General features: G+C 47.3%; 1 long non-coding RNA gene and 1 other non-coding gene across 7 annotated transcripts in view; both read left to right on the plus strand.

Annotated features, from left to right (window-relative positions):
- The first annotated feature begins 246 nt into the window (after positions 1-246).
- Positions 247-19025, plus strand: part of LOC115247269 (uncharacterized) — a 31958-nt gene continuing 13179 nt past the window's right edge. Inside the window, exons 1-2 of one of the 6 annotated variants that reach the window (XR_003886304.1) lie at positions 247-356; positions 11405-11533. This is a non-coding gene — a long non-coding RNA (uncharacterized lncRNA). Of the gene's footprint in view, positions 357-3515; positions 3769-6358; positions 6924-11404; positions 11534-19025 lie in introns of those variants that run through there. The other 5 variants (XR_003886303.1, XR_003886302.1, XR_003886307.1 and 2 more) reach the window with 5 other exon arrangements.
- mir9-4 (microRNA mir-9-4) lies at positions 7788-7872 on the plus strand. The gene has a single exon (NR_105357.1). It is a non-coding gene; the product is annotated as a microRNA mir-9-4 (primary transcript).

A 19025-nucleotide genomic window follows, 5' to 3' on the forward strand; every position in this document is an offset into this window, starting at 1 on the left:
TTTGACGCATTCCAAAAAGCTCCACGTTGTCAGGTTCATCGCAATACCCCCCCCCCCCACCCCCACCTCCCACCTGCATTAACCCGTTTTAATCTGCATTAACCCGTTTTGAATGACAATCGCACGCACCGTCTCCGTGCTTGAACTTGACCGACGGACTTGTGGGAAAAGAGGTGCGACTTTGGCCCTTTGCTCCTCTCCTTTATGGAGGGGAGGCTGCAGAGACTGATGTCAGAGCTCATTAGCATAAACTTCAGCCTGCTCCCAATTAAACCAGCAAAGCAGCCAGAGCAGCGGTCTATTTCCACATGTCCAGGAATGAACCAGCATCTCTCCGAGCACCAAGCTGCCAAAATGTGAGTATAGCTGAGCTTGTTTTCTGTGTTCTCCGCTGCTCCCCTATTGTTATATTTGAATGAAACTAATCTATTCACATGTCACGTGAGCCATCTATAAATTGTACCACTATTGCAGCTTTCTTACGTGTTTCTGCAGTTTGCACAGACCCAAACTGTGCCTCTACTTTTTTATTCATATCAGTCTGCACACTAATTGCAGGTTATGTTGGGGCCTTCTTTAGTTTAACCAGTTGTGGGCATTTTAGCTGTCAAACAGGCAAACTGGAAAAAAATCTGGTTTGTTTTACTGCTGAGTCGGCGTAATCCAGCAGGCTGGGGCTTCAGATTCTCACCTGGCTGCTTCCTTACATTTGAATCTTGAATCACAGACGATAAAATGGAAGCCGTTGCTGCTTTGTGTAGCTGTTTTATGTGGTGTAACGTTGTATTTTTAGGATAAAACTGACAGCATTTGTTCATCTTGCACTGCGATCTGCTGGCACCAGGATACCGAAGAGGTGAAAGAGGAGATAACTGGTGATTTTCAATGAAATTCATCCAAAAATCCATTTCGATTTCAAATGGTCAAATTCCTGGTGATGGTCTGAGGGGGAGCAATAAGTGAGAGCAAGGTGCTGTTATCAGGGGCTGATGAGGAGTATTTAACACTCCTCGGTGTTCTTGCTTGACCTCTGACACGGCCGTGTCCCGGTGTGGGTCACAGCTCTTTGAAGAGCGGCCATTACAATTCCCAGAAGTGTCCTCTCCAATTGGTCAGTTATTGATAATTGAACCCAGCAGGACTCCGAGAGATCAGAACAGAACTCACATGCAAATGGGACTGAAATGAAGGACTTTATTTCCAAAATGGAAATTGTTGAGAAAATAGATTATAAAGCCACAATATCCTCTAAAATATGAATTCAATAAGTATCATATTGATTGATAACAATTATTACAGTTATTATTATTAGTAGGATTAGAAGTAATACTATTACTAGTAGTATTTAAAAAAATCTTTTCTAGACATTCAGAAAAATTCAAAGATTTTGACCAAAATTAAAATGTATCAAAAACAGTTCAGTCTAACTAAATGAATTTGGTAAATACATATTTAGGTCAATTATATCTTTCTTATATTTGGTGTAATTTTATACAAATTAGTCTATTTTACTATACGTGATATGCATTGTCCTTTATAGAACATAACCATTCCCACTGAGTGACGAATTCATGCTTAATGTGAAGGATCGTTCTTTTATCGCCTTTCTTCTTTATATTCTGCAGTTTTTACTTAAAAAAAAGGAAAATCACCGTTTTTACATTTGTTAGATGTGTCACAAGAGCACGGCAATACCATTTTTGAAGAAGTTTTAAATCCAGAATAATCAGTTAAATATCATAATCACCATTTTGTGTTTTTTGGCTTCATAATTTCAAAAATATTTGTCATGATTAATATTTTCTTTACGGTGAAACGCGGAACGAACCACAGAACACGTTTATTCGTTTTTAAACATCCAATAATGCGCAGTGCGGCTCTTAATCGTGTTATTAAGAAAGGTCTCTTAATAACACGTTGATGATTATGACGGTTTTCTTGCGACACCGTATTGATCACGATATAAGGGGTCTGTTTTAATGGCCCTCGTTACTGGGTGGGTTGTAATTTTCAAAATCTAGTAGTAATTTTTCGCGATTTTTTTTGTTAAATTAAATCAGAATAATCTATGAATTACAATCCAAATTACAAAGCCTCTTATTTACTTATTGAATTACTGCAATAATAAAGAATCCGATTAGTCCCGATTGAGGCCGTTCATAGGCCTGCGTGCTGTACTGAGGTTAAACCGATAGGTGTCGCTATTTAGCCACATTAACTTAATCCTCTTGAAATGTTTGATTAGGCCTCGTTCTTGATTTTTGCAGCAATGCAATGTTTCCCCAAATACCATAAAACACTTAATTGTAAAAATGTGAATACATTTTAATCATTACATATTTTTATGCCAGATTAGGGACGTGTTACAACACCGTTACCTTTTAAATATTAGCACATATTTGCAAAGCAAATCATAAAAAGAGCCAAACCACTTATTTGGGCGTGTCAGCAAGTAAGATGACATTTGAATCCCATCGGTGATGGAAGAAGTAATGACACTTGATAAGAAAAATAGCGAAGTTGTGTTTTATCCCACTGGAACTAAATAAATCACAAGTGTTCCTGGGACGAGTCCGTCGTGATCTCACCCAATACATATTTGGACTCGGCCAACCTGAACCCTGACGTCATCGCGTCATAAAAAAGTAGAATTATGACAAAGTTATTTTTTATAAAAAACGTCTGCTTGGATCCGCCTGTTTCTGCTGGCTTTTATGATTATTATGTAGTGTTGTTGTTTGTTTCTGTTTTTTAAATATCGAATTTGATCAATTTTACCACGTCGGCCTGGCTCAGCCTTCTCCGGTGCTCCCGCGCCCCTTTAAGCGCAGGGAGGAAGGGAGCGCCGAGGCACGTAAGGCAACGTGACTGGTGGGATCTCTCGGGGACGCGTCGGCGTCTCTCGACGCTGCCGATGCTGCGGGCAACAGCCTCACGCACACCGGCGGACAGGAGCCGGAGCCCCGTGCGCGCTCACCGTCCAGGACCTCCCGGTGCCATCGGGACGCCGCCGCGCCGCTGACCCTGCGGGGACAGAAGGCGTGAGATGGAAAGCATCCTCTCTGGCGCGTGACCGCTAAGCAGCATGGGGCTGTCATGTGATTGAACGTCACGTGGCGCCGGGCGACATCATTTGGATGCGTTTTCGCCTCAAAATGAGGAAAGACAGTTTTGGCTGTGCCGACTGGGCGCCCCCGTGGTGGTGAGAGGGGTCTTTCTCCACCGATGTGCAGCCACGGAGGAGGGACCGCGGGGGGGGGGGGGGGGGGGGGGGGGGGGGCGAGGTCCTTAGGAACATCCATGTATGAAAACATGTGATGGAGGGCACACAAGTATGGACACTGCTCCATAATGGGCGGTAGGCTCAGAGGGGCCGAATATACATTTGAGTTTCGCTACACGTCTACGCGCCATAGTGTGTGCGCGTCCGTGGGTGTGTGGACGAGGGGAGGAGGAGGAGGAGGAGAGGGAGGAGGGAGGGAGGGAGGGAGGGATGGAGGAGAGAAGCCACGGCGCAGCAGCTCGGCGCACACATGTCATCCGAGGTTGGCTGAGGAGATGCTGGGATGATACCGGAGTCGGATGCTGAGTGCCGGCCGCGGTGCCGCCTCGGCCTCGGCGGGTTTCTGGCCGCCGGAGCGAAAGTTAACCGCGACAGTCTGGCGCGTTCACGGCCGCAGGCTCCTGCTGTCCCGGACTCCGTTTAGGAAAGACCCGAGTTAGAATAACGCATGGACCAGAACTGGATATATTCAAAGTCGAAGGTCTGTAAGTACGATTTTATCCACCCATCTTATCTCTTCATGCGGTCGCGAGTATAATGGCTTTTGCATTTTATTTAAGGATTTATAATAATTGAATACTCCAAAAATAATAAGAGGAAGAACAGAAATTATAGTAATAATAAAGGTGGTGAATCCGAAGTGCTGAGTGGTCTGAGCCTCGCTGATGGAGGGGCTGAGTGGCCCCTGAGCTCCGTTTTTTAAGCAAATAGTTGTGTGATTGTTAGCAGAGCCTGGGAAAATGTCCCTTCGGCCGCAGGGTGGAGGGACTTGACGCCAGAGCCTCTTGTTGAGAAGACTTGTGTGCGCCCAGACAGCATTATGATGCTAATGACCACCAGCACGTTGTTGAACTTGATGTTGACTTTTTTTCTTTCTTTCCGAAAAGGAGTTTTTTCCTCTTTTCTTTTTTTAAGTTAGTTGTTGGGGGGGGGGGGGGGGGGGGGGGGTGCTCAGTCTGGTATTTATTCATCAGGCCGCTGCAGCTTGTAGTTTTCCTACAATTGTGATTCACGTTGACTTGGTCATTTGTTGTGTAGGATTAAATGTTTGGAGTTTCCTTTCTTTTTAATGCAGCAGTGACAAAATTGCTGAAATCTAGATTTAAAAACCCACATACAAAGGAGGTCTTTTTTCAGAATAAAATGTTTTTATGATTTTCAATCATTTTTGTTAAAACGCATTTATTGAAATTATTAAACAATTATAGCACAATATATGTGATTGCATTAAAAGGATCAAGTTGAATCTAAAATGTAATGAATAGTTTCTTACTTTCTTTCTTTCTTTCTTTCTTTCTTTCTTTCTTTCTTTCTTTCTTTCTTTCTTTCTTTCTTTCTTTCTTTCTTTCTTTCTTTCTATCTACAGTGCAACAGGTGCACAGGCCTACAGGCTACACTAACCTGAATTAGTTGCTGTTCATCGCCATTCTTTATTATTTATGTCGTAAACGGTATTAAACTAATTTTAACACGACCAAATATCAGACTAAACTCAAATAAAATATATGAAATATTATTAAATTGAAAAGATACTTATTAAAATATTTTTTCCACGGAAAAGATATCCTAAAATGAGATAAAATTACAACTAAAAATATCGCGCCTAGTGCTTAAATTGTCGTCCAGGCTGAGAGATTTATTTCATTGTTTCAGTTGTAAATATTCTCTGTAGGTGCAACTACGCTATCATAATGGGGAACATTTTACAATGTTCCTGCGTGTCTGAACAGTGTGGTGAGAATTCAGCACCAAGGACAGAGACAGTCGGGTCACACCTGCAGCTCTGAGGCGTTTAAAGTCTGGTGACACGGGCGGAGATTAAAGAGACAATTAACATAACAACAATTATATACTCCAGTCTAAACAAGGCTTAGCACATTTACATAACACGTGGGCCATAGCGTGTGTGTGTGTGCGTGCGTGTGTGTGTGTGTGTGTGTGTGTGTGAGAGAGAGAGAGAGAGAGAGAGAGAGAGAACGAGAGAAAGGGTGAGAGAGGAGACATTATTATCTTTAAATATGTGTGATGGAAAACTGAGCATGTCTAAATGCAACCCGAGCAGTACAGGAAGTGACGAAGTTCGAGGGGCGTATTCATATAAATTCACGTGAGGCTAATGAAAGATAGAGTACAGTAACACACACACACACACGCACGCACGCACACACACACACACACACACACGCACACACACACAAATAATGAGAAGGATATTTAAATCCGAACAAAGCATCAATCACAATCATACTTTAATAATTATCCTTTCGTAAAAGAAGATCAAATGCTGTGAAAATTTTTAAAATACATTTCTACAGCTGTATACAAACCGTATAACCTGTAATAATTTAAAAAACTTTATAACTTTACTACCAGTTTCGTTTTATGGGACTCTGATCACTCAGAAGAAATGTATCTTTTTTAAAAATAGGCACATTTTAATGTCCCCAAATTTACTTTTCATTCCAGAATATTTTGCAGGAAATGCACAGTTTCAATTTATGTAAGGGGATTACTCACTCACACAAACACACACACACACACACACACACACACACACACACACACACACACACACACACACACACACAGAGAAGCGGTTGGGTTTTGCCGTTTAAATTTTTTTATTTTGTCTTTTTTTATTTTGAATCTAGATTTATGAGTTGATTTTACACGCACACACCCACACGCGCGCGCACACACACACACACACACACACACACACCAAGCTTCCATTGGCCAAGGCTGCCGTATACAGTCCAAACGTACCGCGAATATTCGCTACTTTTCCATCTGATTCACATCATCCTGTAATCCGTTTACAGGCGCATATCTGAGCCCCGATTTCAGCCAATAAGGTCAACGCGTTTTTCTTTTGCGTTTGTCATCTGAATCACTGACTTGCCTCACGATGAAAGCATGTTTGTTTTACTTTGCGTAATGTCTGTCAGTGTTCCTTTATTGTCATTTAATTGCCAAATTGTCAAGGCTTCCGCTGAAGTGACGTTGGATGTTTGATTTGATTGCTAATTATGGGAATTCGCGAGGACGCGTGACAGAGTAACGACCAATGTGTCAGTCCAATGAGAAAGGCTCTTTAAGTTTTAGCATGTGGCAGCGCTCTCAAGCCTGCCTCACGGTGCATGCGCGTTCCCGCCTTTCAGTGCTTGGCTATTTATATTCTACCTTCAGTTACGAGCGTCGTGCCTCATGCTGCTCACCCACGTGTGCGTCAGGCGCGATGGTGTGGACACCGCGCGTTCCCCTCTCAAGCGGTCTGACCCGGAGGCCTTTAGGCGGCCCTCCCACCTCCCGCGCCCCTCATCTGACACTCTTCCATCCCAGGTGCCTCTTCCTCACCACCCCTTCCTTCCATTCTCCACGTTCGCCTGTCGTTTGGACGCGGCGTCAGATCGGACGTCATCCCTCCTTCCCCGTGCGTCCAGTGTTGGCACTGCTGTGCGTGAAATAGGCTTTTACTCCCGCATGTATGCCGGCATCCCACACAGTTACAAACAAGGAGCTGGAAGGTGGACCAGTGGACCTTAGGCTGTAGCAGAATATCGCTGATGGATTTTTTTTTTCGTCCCACATGCACGGACAGCACGTGTGTGGATACTGAGGTTCGAAATAGACCCACCTTGTGAGTACGCCGCTTATTCTGACTCTATGTGATCTCTGTTTTCCATATACACCATCCTCACACACTCTAGATAGAGAAATCAGAGTAATCAGCCCAGTCTGCTTGTTTTTGCCCACGTTTCAAATGTGGCTCATCGTCGGGGAGTGAACGAGCTGTCTTACTCTGTGACGTTAATGGATTGTCAGCATGCCTGCCACCAACTAAGCAGCGAGGCTGAACTTTATCACGTTGCTGACATTTGCAGGTAGACGCCCTTGCGCTGTGCGCAATGTTGGGCTTCTGTTGTAGTTTGTCACGCTTGCGAACAACTCGTGGACCAATTCACCCAACTACACGCTGTGTGTTCCAAACTGGGTCGATGTGAGCTGGCATTTTCAGACAGCAATAATCTGCTTGCACGTGAGGGCCTGTTAGTGTTTTCCTTCGGGGGCACAGTGGAGGTCCAGACACTGGAGTCCGGCTTGCGTGAGATCACCCATATCTGTATTGAGGCCAGAGCCTTCCCGTCGGTCCGGGGATGATGGCAGGATGTGTCACCATCTTCTTGGTCGACGCGAATCCAGCAGAAACTACGTTAGCAGTTGAACGTGGTCGCTGGTGTTTGGTGCTCATGGAGAGTTGTGCGTTTTGCTCTTTTGAGTCCCGAATCGTTCTGTCCAAGCAGGTGTTTTAAGGGTAATAATGAAACAGGATATACGGTATCAATGTGTGCATGCGTGCAGTTATGTGACGAGGGGGAGAGAGAGGGAGACGGGGAGAGAGGGAGAGAGAGAGGCGTGCGCAAACAGGCGGAATGCAATGGCTCCATGTGACCACAACACAAGCAGCTCCGGCGGCGGCAGCGGCGGCCCCTTTAAGAGACGTGGGTTAGTTTTTATCTTTGGTTATCTAGCTGTATGAGTTTATGTAATATCATAAAGCTAGAGAACCGAATGTATAAACTAATTCCGCAGCCGGCGGCTCAAGCGAGGCCCGGAACCGAGGAAGAGGAAGTGCGCGGTGCTGCTGGGAGGATGGACGCAGCCTGCGCGGAGGACCGGAATCCCGCGGCAACGTCCGCGCATCGCGCCCACAACAGCCACCTGGTTAACTGGGATGTGCGCGCCGCAGCAGAGGAGATCGCCTCCCCACCACCTTAAAAACGGATTAAAAGAGCCACGTTTTTTTCCACCGGGGATTTATGGAGTGACAGTAAGCAGCCGGACACGGGCTCCATTCACTGAGTGATGCTGAGGAGGAGGAGGAGGAGCAGGAGGAGGAAGATTCTGGTGTTTCTTTTAACGGAGCACATTTGCTGTCTTTTGTTTCTGGGACTGTCTGGTTTGTTTGTTCTCAGGTTATAGTTGGATACTGATAAGCAGGAGGTGAGATGATCACGGTTTGTAGCTGGAACGCATCTGATTGGATGGCTCCTTGGAGTCACGTGTTCCATCGGCGGTCCCCATGCTGTTGGCCTATCTGAAAAGAGCTTCAGCCGACGACAATGACCTACCATAAAGCTCGGGTTTGTTAGAAAATGCGATTTTTATAATTATAATTGAATGAGGGTTGATGCTCTTTTACACAACAACGCGGTGACTGATGGGTGTCAGGAGAAATAATCCCTGTCAGGTGGTGTCGGTGTGCAGCAGGTGAAAGAAAGAATCAGTGGAAAGAAAGAAAGTCTGCTGATAGAAGGACGATAGTTCACCTTAGATGTCTGGATTAAGCTTGATTGGTGCTTTATTAAAACCAGCAGGTGTGAGGAGGAATAAAGTGATATTTCATCTGAAGGTAAAACAGGACAAATGCTTCTTTAAAGGTGTGTAAATTTAAGATGTAGCTGTCACGCTTTCATCTTTGAGGAGGATAAACCTGCAATTATCAGAATTAGTGAAAAAATAAATAGATAAAATGAATAACTGTTGCACATCAGCAGCACATTCCCCCTCAGATTGCAGATGTGCAGGAGCGTGTCTAGAGGCAGCAAGGTCCGCTGGGTCATCCAGAGCCCGGCCTGATTTCCACACCTGTTCATGCGCTCCCGGATGGACACGATTCCTTCTGCAGTCCAAAAAATCCGACGCGCTCCACTTCCACAACTGCCTGAGAGACAGAAAGCACTCTGATGTGTGCATTTATTAAGACTGTACAGTTCCGTGTTAGCGACTGAGGCTACTTGTTCGGGTGGGTGTGTGGGTGGGGGCTCTGCTGTGCACTGTGCAGCGTGTGTGTCTGTGTGTGTGTGTGTGTGTGTGCTGCTCTTAGCAGGCCCCGTTTACTGCGTCACACAGCAGTGCAGGCTTAAGATGAAGCAGCTAGCATGGAGACAACTCTGCCTCTTTTCCCGGCTACCTGAAGCTGCCGTACCCTCCGTGTGCAGCCGTCGTCGGGGCTCTCTGCTATTGTAATTATGATGACGATAACACTCGCAGCGTGGGCTGTGCGGTTACACTTGGGTGTTTAATAGAGCATGGCACAAATGAATGTTTTCATCAAAGAACCCCGCAGGAGCCTCAGGATACCCATATCTCAATTTTAATGTGACAGGAACCCGTAACCGCCCCGCCGAGGTGCTATTTTAATACAAAGAATTAAAAATGTAGATTTCTTTTTTTCAGCCATGCTGGTTTTCAGAGCTGCAGCAATATCTTTTTTATGGGCCTTTCAGGATTAATTGCACCATCCATCCAAAGCATCTCCAGTGTGATTCCGTTGGTATCAGACAATGGCGATTTCCGTCCACGTCCGCCTCCCAGCGGCGGCGCTGGCCTCACATCTTTTGCCCGGTCGCAGCAGAAATGAATGCCGGGCTGAGGGGCAATAAATGGAGGATATGAGGGGAGCCCTTTGAGATTGAAATGCAGTCTGAGAGGCAGGCGAGACGTCAGTTTTTCCCACATTAATATGTGTCTGTCTGGGCCCTCTTCACCATCAGGAGGAGGCCCTCAACACCAGATGGAGCCCAGTCTAGCCTGTGTCTCGCCAGCCAGCACCTGCCACGAGGCTGCCCCACACTTCCCATTGTCCTCTGCGCTGATTTATCTGCCACTTTAGGCCCCACACGCCCTTTCCTCTCCACCATTGCATCCACTCAGATTCATTCGACGCGCCAAAACCATTCAAAAGTAAATATTTATAAAAGTACACAAAAAAGAAGCGACGACCGGAGCAAACAGAGATGAGGGGAGGAGATAAGAGAGACGCGTGCAGCCCGTCATGTCTGCAGCTTCCCCCCGCTGAAGCACAGATATGTCAGCGAGCCCCCTCATCTGCACTGTCGATAACGCTGAATGTTTCTGCTCATCGCCTGATGGAAAGTGTCGCTCGTCGCTCCAAAGTGGTAGTTCTGTACACTCTGAGCCACTCTTTCATTGTTTATAGCCAGACAGTCGTCCTATAGATGTTATCTTGGCCTCTTAATTGCGCAGCTCCGTGTGCCACATGGTTTCCCACAGCCCCCCCGCACACTTTTCTGCGAGTGTTTTCGTCTCTGTGCTATTTTCGAGTTGTTACCGCACGCCTCATTTTCCACCCGGAACGCGGGGCAATACATGACACCAGAGCGCCGCTTATAGAATAGGTGTAAAGCAAAGAAAAGGCTGGGCTGTAATTTGTGTTACCTGATCACAGGACGGAGCTCCACATCCAACCGGGTGACCTGTCATTTTGCAAAAATGGCTTCTGCCGTTCTTCAGGTGGAAAATGACTGCTGCTTCCCAGAAAGCTGTTTTCTTTTGCTTAATAACAAGTGGGAACGCACGCATCACGTCGGGCGTCGATCAATGAAAAATGGCCTCTTTTTGATTTAACTATTGTTGTGTTTTATTATTTTCTCTATCACTATTATTACATTTTGATTCAGATATGAAACACTTTATGGTCCGCCGTCTATTTGATTCCATATCACCCGAATCCATATTCCTGCCTTATCAATTTTCTGTTATCATTTTTCCTTGAATTGCAATGGCCTGTATAAACCTTTTCTCTGAACTTATGAATTCAGGGTTTGGTAGCCTAGCAACCAGCTCTGACCCATGCAAGTGAAAGAGAGGAGGGAAAAAAAAATTGAAAGGCTGACATGCAGGCTTTAAACCCGCAAAGGACATCAGGTTTCAGCGGATGTAATCTTTTAGCATTTTGTGTAATTGCTTTTGATGTGTGTGTGTGTGTGTGTGTGTATACGTGTGTGTGTGTGTGTGTGTGTGTCTGAGAGACTGCCATGCATCGACGGCAGCGGAAATGTGGGGAAGTTTAGTTTTCTTTTCCAAAAGTGGACTGACTTGATGAGCGCCTTATGATCAGGATCATTGATGATCTATTAACGATCCTCACACTGGATCATATTTAACTGCTATCCTGCTATTTTATCGTGTGCCCTGTTGTCGATGATGTAAGTTAAATATACAGACGGGTTGTTTGTTAACGAAGCTCCGGCCTGACAGGTCTGATGCTGCTGAAAGAGACTCCCCGCCTCAACTTCCTGCTTTGTGTTTCTACAGGAAGCTGTGGAGTTCAGCGCTGCCCTCTGAACCCGCAGGTCAGCAGCCACACACACACACACACACACACACAAATCATCCCGCGCTGAGGATCAATGGTTGCTGCTATTCATCGCTGCAAAGTCACAGGTGAGTCTATTTTCCTTCACCCCCCTTTCCGACTGCAGCACACCTGAACTTGAACTCGTAGACTGGAACTGGAGCACCGGTTTGTTTTTGGGTGTAAACCTCAGAAGCATTAAAGGGTCCGAATTTCATCCCGATTCAGCGCCTCCGGACTGCTCCTGTAATCTAAATCATGATGCTTTGATCCGTAGTCTAAGGAGTCAAGGACCCGGACTGGACTCACACATTCAGATACAAATAAGAGACTCTTGATGTGAGTAAAAATGCCACTGAGTGTGTCCAGGGTTGGTGAGTCCACTCCATTCGTCCTCTCGCTGAGATGGTGCTCGCCCGGCCCGTTTACATGACCCCAAAGGTCAGATTTCTGGAGTCGGATTGTTCAAGAGATCATGTAAACAGCAGAATCTGATCTTTAATGTTTGTGCGGATAACAGAAGTAATCTGATTGTGGTAAATCGGATTAACACACCAGGATTTCTCCCCAATAATCCATTCAGGGCTTTTTGTTCCTTTACATCTGCACATGTGAAAATGGAGGTGGTTAACAGGACAAGACCAGATCATCCTCTAAACCAGCATTTTCCCCTTCTGAAACGCTTGTGAACACATCAGATCTGACTATGACAGTTATGCTGGTGTAAACGGGCTCACTAATGCGCTCCTCATGAAATGGGAAATTCAAACAGCGGTGAGCAAAGGCGAGACCTTGATCAGGCATATGGGCCCCTGCCTCTCAGGCAGAGCTGGACCGGTGTTCCTGTAACACCGCTGGAATACTAAAAAGAAAAATAAAATACACAGAGTGACTCCTCACTTTCCTCACAGCTTCTTTCCCAGAGTGGAGCGAACCCGCTAAAGATTACCTCCGCTCTCCTGACGCCCCGCCGTAGCGGGCCGTCGAGGCTCGGCTCGTGCATGTTCAACCACCTGCCGAGAACAAAGTAGGCGCCGCAGTGGAGGGGGCGCCCCCCCCCACCCCACCACCACCACCACCGCTGCCGCCGCCACCCTCCCCCACATCTGCGGACATTTGAAGTCCGTCACTGGGGAGAAACAGAAAAAGTGATTTCTTTTTTTTCTTCTTCTTTTTTTAAAATCTAACTTTCCCTCCGGGGTTAGATGAGTGTTCTGTGACATTGGCCTACTTCTATATCACCCCCCCCCCCCCCCCCTCCCCTCCCCCCACCTCAGTGGTGAAAGAGTTGCGTTTAAGAATCAGACAAGGGAAGATCAGAGGAGATTTCACAGCCTGTGGCTATCCTCCTCCATAGCGTTCGACCACCTCTTAAACCTCCTTCGCTTTCGCTTCAACTCGATAAGAGCTGCCGGTCTACTTAGTCAATATCATATCCACAAACTAGATAAAATCGATGCAAACAAGCTTTGACTGGACACAGGCTTTAGAAGTGGAGGCATAGCTACGGGCTAAATCTGACGCGGAGACCCGTCAATCCAGAAGTGACACTCTCCGCACTCTCTCTTCATCCACAGCAGCAATTAGGTGCTAACAGGCGCGTGTCTGCCCCATGTTCATGTTACCCTCGATCATATATTCTGCACCTAACAGCTCCACACTGGCATGTATATGGAAAAATAGCATCACGGCGGGCTCATTTGCAGCGCGTCAGCCCTGCTCTGCCACCTTTCTCACACTTTCCCCGCGTTAGACTCATGCCCCTCCACCCTCCCGCCTCTGCTCCCGACCATTCTCCCACCTCCGTTCCCCCCCGCCCGCCCCTGCTCGGGTTCATCCCGCCTTCACCTCTCCGCCACCTGAGCAGAAACCAATTCAGGCCTGCTGCTTCACACCGTCATGGCATGTTGGCCAAGGGAGATGGAGTGCGTTCGGGTTTCTCGGCTACAACCTTCCCCCTCCCTCCTTACTCGGACCTGCTCCCTCCCCTGCGCCGCCACCGCCGTTACTTCGCAGCATTTCCTCAGCTCGCCCGGTACAGCAGCGGGGTAGCTCGACAGCATGACAGGACTGCTCTGTGTGGAGTTATTTCGCACATTATGTGACCTTTTAGACTTCCAAAATTGCATAGGCATGTGTGTGTGTGTATGTGTGTGTGAGAGAGAGAGAGAGAGAGAAAGAGACAGGGACAGAGACAGAGACAGAGGGAGATTCCTCTCTGGGGTGCCTTTGCATGTTTTCATTCGTGCATCTGGAAGAATGATGCATCTGTTTACCAGTAGTAGTTTATGATTCATGGTCGAAGCCAATGCTCACAGACCACCTGCGGCCTGGAAATCTACTTCTGAAAGTCAAATCTTTGCTGGATTTCTATCCTTCTGTCCTTCTAAATGACTGATTATTGTTAATAGTCAATTTGAATGGGGCTTGGCAGGAGAGAATGGTGATGATTCTGTTTGCTAGCTTGAGTTAGCATACAGAATCTGGCCCTCATTAGCTTGATGCTTCTTCAAAAGCCTCTGGCACCTAAATGCCCTTTCAGGGGTGCCTGGAGAGGCTGCATTAATATTTGGTGCTGGTGGCGAAAGTGGGGCGGTGGGGTACAGCCGGGGTGACAAACAGAATGCAGGAGGGAGGGGGACGGGGGTCTGCTGAAAGGCAGCAGGCTGTGGAGTGAATGGGAGGGAGGGCTGGGGTGGGGCGTTGGGAGGGGAGGCAGATTGGGCGGCGGTGGTGGAGGTGGTGGTGGTGATGTTGGGGGGCCTCCAATGGTTCAATGCAACGGTCGAGGCAGCTGTGAAAGGAGGTCTCCCCTTTTTCCCACGCCCGGTGCGACGCACAAGCCCTGCCTCAGCCTGCCAGGGCCAAGTCACTTTCCTAATATACACACAGGGCCTGTGGACTCGCACAATGCAAACACACAGCTCGTTTGGTTTATGTATGCACACAGCCAGACACACACTTGTGTGCACACAGCGAGTAGACGGTGTCTCAGACAGAGACAGAGGGTGGGGGGGGGGACTACAGTGGCAGTGATTTCTGTCATTTACGCGCCTTCTTTTCTGAGCTGGAAATTAACGAAGAGCAACAAAACTCCCCCAAGTTGGATGTTTTTATGAGCCGCAACACTGTAAAATTACGTAACGCTGGAAAAATGACTGACTTAAATCCACACTGCAAATCTTTAAGTCAAAAACCTTGTCATACTGTCTCAAATAACCAACAAGGCTCCCTGTAAACTCTTATTTCTTTCCTCTGCCCCCCCCCATCATCGCATTCCCAACCCCCACCGCCGCCACCGCTCTGCTGCTTTTTTTCTCCCCTTATGTTTATGTGTCAGCCAGCATTTACAAACTATATTTAATATTCCATAGAGAGGGGTGTAAACTCTTTGTCCTGACAGACCCCCACCCGCCCCAGTGCCAGATGCCCTGCGCATTGTGCTGGGGGCAGACAGGCCGGCAGCCTCCTCCGTCTCCCTCTCGCTCCCTCTCTCTGTGCACCATGATGTCACCCTGCACGTCTGGCTGTCTGTCAAGGCCCTGACAGGAACTTCGGGGAAGGAGTTCGGGTTGGGGGAGGCGGCGGCGGCGGGGGAGGCGGGGGTGTAAGAGGTGGCAGGAGGGGTTCAGGGTCGGGGAGGTTTGGTGGGAAGAAGGTGTCTGGCCAGAGAGGTCAGCAAGTGGACTTGAGCCTGAGAGAGGGTTTTTTTCTGAGTGTGTGTGTGTGTGTGTGGGGGGGGGGGGGGGTCTCTAAGCAACTCTAAAGAGGGATGGAATTTTGATGAGTTGGTCTGTGTCCTCCATTAATTCACGAATGAGCTGCTGGAAACAGAAAGAGGGAAAAGTATGGTCAGTTCTGCATGGAGAGAGAGGAAAACCAGGCAGAAGAGCAGAATTCCCTTTTCTTTTCCACATTTATGAGGCCATTACAGCTGCTCGGGATCCTTTTTTCTTATTTTGTTTAGAATATCAGTGATTTTGCTAGGATTAACAGGTCTAAAACTATAACAATATGAGCAGCGTGATTAGAAATGAAGACCCTACTTTATAAATCCTCATCTCTCCGAACCATGTGTGACCTTTGGATTAACTGTTCGAATTAAAACTAGCAACAGGGAATCCTTTGTTCCTCAGGTTCTGACATCAGCTCTCAGCTGTGTCGTCGCCAGCAGACGTTCAACATTTACGCAGAACAGCGCTAAGATTCTGGCGTGGCGCTGCGTTGAATTTAGTTGTCGCTGTTTTTCTTTTGTCCTGATCATCGGATGTCAGGCTCATAACTGAGGACTCACTTTACCATCTGATCTGACTGTTTTTATTTCTAAATGATTAAAAGTAAAGCTTTTTCAGACATGGTGAGAAACTTGGGTCAAACACTAAAACGCTGACACTCTTTGTCTCTCTATGTCTTGACTTTATACTCTCTCTCTCTCTCTCTCTCTCTCTCTCCTCTGTGATACTGTTGGGAGACAATGGGAAGACTCACTTAATTAGCTGGACGAGAAGATGCATTGTGGCAATTACCCGGCACAAAGGGAGAGGAACGTATGGCTGCTGTGTGTGTTTGCCAGATTGTTGTAGCCTGGAGTGTCGACAGGCCTTTATAGGAGGGAGTGAAGGCGGTAACAAAGGACGACAGGATGTAGTCTGCATGTAGGGCCGTTTGCAGCCCTTTTTACACAGAGGGACAGTAGCTGTTAAAGAAACCCTGGCTTGTACTGCTGCATTATGGGCCATCTTATTACAGTAACCATTACAGGGGAACCATTATTTTTTTTAAATCCTTTATCTGTCTAAGCTGTGTGCATTTGAGAACTTTTGGATTTAAAGTAAATATTTAATCATTATTCCCCCCCATTTGACCATTGGCAGCATCACGAGAACGGTGTTGGCCTCAGACCGATCCAACCTCACCCCAAGCGCAACATTTATCAGACCAACAAAGTGCCACATGCGGTCTGGCTTTTAAGAAACGTGTCGTAACGAGCTGCACTCAGCTGCAGCTCTTACCAACAGTCGTCCAACCTTTTTTTCTTTTCTATTCCTGATCATGCTGCTGCTGTGCACAGAACTGGACTCCCTCTTTTCTATTTCTGGGTATGGCTAATATGAATGGCTAAGTGTGTGTGTGTGGGTGTGTGTGTGTGTGTGTGTGTGTAGAGTTGAGCATGGCAAAGAGCATCCTCCTCTAGTGGAGTGGCCTGAAGGGATTTCTTTCATGAAGTCAGATAACATCCAGGCGACCCCCTCTTCCCTTTTTTATAAGAGTTCTTTAACCTTGATAAATGAAGTGGAGACGGGGAGGGAGAAAAGGATGGGAGGGGAGAGGAGGGAAAGTAAAAGTTGCGGGCTGTGTTGGGGGATGACGGCACGGCGGAGGGGAGGAGAGGGAGAAGACACCGGCTCCCTGGCTGGCCTGCTCTCAGGATCAATAACGTTCGGAGAGCTGCTGAGCACTCCTGTCTGGCAGCTTTACCATAGGGGATGGAAGGAACGGAGTGAGGAAAAGTGGGCAGGGAATGGGGGGGGGCACGAAAAAGGAATGTTAAAAAAAACCTCTTTATCTCCCCCCTTGTCACTCGTTTTTGTGAAAAGCGGAAATTGAGACGGACGGCGATGTGAAGATGTTGGGATGAAAGGGGAGCGTAGACGGAGGGGACTCGAACGCACCGGTCCGGCTGCACCATGCCAACCACCCACCTGCCCGCCAGGGAAACACACACACACACACACACACACACACACACACACACACACAGGGTCTCCTTTTACGCAGTCACAAGGTTACAGAGTGTCGATACAAATGCGCACAGCCCTCCAACAAATGGGATTTGGCATGTTCAATCAACAGTGCTGCCAAATCCCTGTTGTTAAGTATTACGGAGCCATATCTGACTGCAGAGGGCCGGCGCTACCTGCGCCCGCTGTCCGTCCCCCAAACATCCTCGGTTTACGACCCCTGCAGCTGGATTATCAAGACTATTTGTTATTTGAAACAAGTACGGGTGCACCTGCAGGTCACGGTCACCTGACCCCTCGTCTTCCTCCCACCTTCTCTCTCTCACTTCTTTTGTTGGACCTTAAGTCGTGCAGAGATCCCTCACGGCTTTTTTTCCCTGTCTTCTCATCGCCTTGATCCTTTCATCTTTCCCGTCCTAATCCCGCACTGGAGGCCCTCGCCGTTTCCCATTGCTCACCTCGACGCCTTCACTCGCTTCAGTGTATCCCTGCGCTACCTTGCACTGCTTTCTTCTCCTCCCAGCTTCCACTTCTTCTCCTTCTCATTTTTCTAGCCTTAATTAAGTTAGTGATCACTTGACTGCCCCAAACATTGGTTGGGCTCTGGTTTGGTCCTCCTCTCAGGAAGGGGGTACATTGTCTGTGCTGGTTGACCAACGTAATCCCCCACCAGGGACAAAGGGCAGTACCCTTCGGGAGCTCGGCCACCCTCGCAGGGGCATTAGCCCCCTGAAGAGTGCAGAACCCCGCTGGTCCTGATGCATTACCATCCTGGCAGAGGCCAGTGTGACTCTTTTTGAGTGAATATGTATCACGGCACAGGCAGACGTTCCTGGCTGAGGTAGGCGCTAGCAGAATCCCTCGACTGCCACCCCACAACGCATAGATACTGGGGACGACTAGGTGAGGTTGCTATGGGAACCGCTAGTCAGAGTTTACCAGAGGGGAAACAAAGTACTGGTGTCGATCAAGGAGAGCAGTAAAAAGCTTTTTAAGGCTGTCTAACAATCAGAATCCGTAATCAGAAGGGCCGTTACTGCCCTTAAAATTCATTTCCCCAAATTATTTTGCGATATAAGCCGATTTATTGTATTATTGTCGACAAAAGAAATGACATTCAAAGCTAAACAGATAATAGGTTAATTGGCTCATAATATTTTGACGGGGAATTGATAGGTTCTTGTATTTAATTAGCGTCCCAACAGAGATACAACAGTTCAGTTGTGACAATCAAGAGCTCATTTTGGCATTAAAGTGCTTTTATGCTTATTTAATTTTGCTGATTTCCAAGGCAAAATGTTGTAATCAGTGCAACATTTGATTAAAAAACCGCTCCTTCGTGCCTACATGTCCGCCCCCGCTGTGCTGGTTCCAATCTCTTGGAATTACATTGCCTTCCTTTCCTCTTCCACGCTGGAAAAGTAGGTCTCGTCGTAGTTAGACGCTTCAACCAGCAGCACCCTCCGTAGCTCTTATCCTCTTCCATTCTCTGCTCATCTTTGCCAAGTCTTCTTCGCTACGACTTAAATCCTGTTCCAAATGTATATTCAGTTCACTGCTCGATACTTATTTTACAGTATTTTTAATCTGTTTATTTTTTCTTGAGACCAAAAGTCCAGTGCCACCAGTCAAACGCCTGCCTCCACCTCCCCTTCCCTCAGCCCGTCCCTCCTTCAGGACAGACAGCCTTTTCCCTCTCAAACCTCCCTCTGTCCGTCCTGCCGGATGGGGGACAATGCGGGCGTTCTCTCGTGCAACAGCGAGAATGCAGCCCTGAACTAACAATATCACCAAGGCTGCCTGAATGCTGCCGAGCCCCTTTGTGCTCTGTCAGAGGGGA

This window comes from Takifugu rubripes, chromosome 20 (assembly GCF_901000725.2).
Source record: "Takifugu rubripes chromosome 20, fTakRub1.2, whole genome shotgun sequence".
Classification (NCBI taxonomy): Eukaryota; Metazoa; Chordata; class Actinopteri; order Tetraodontiformes; family Tetraodontidae; genus Takifugu; species Takifugu rubripes.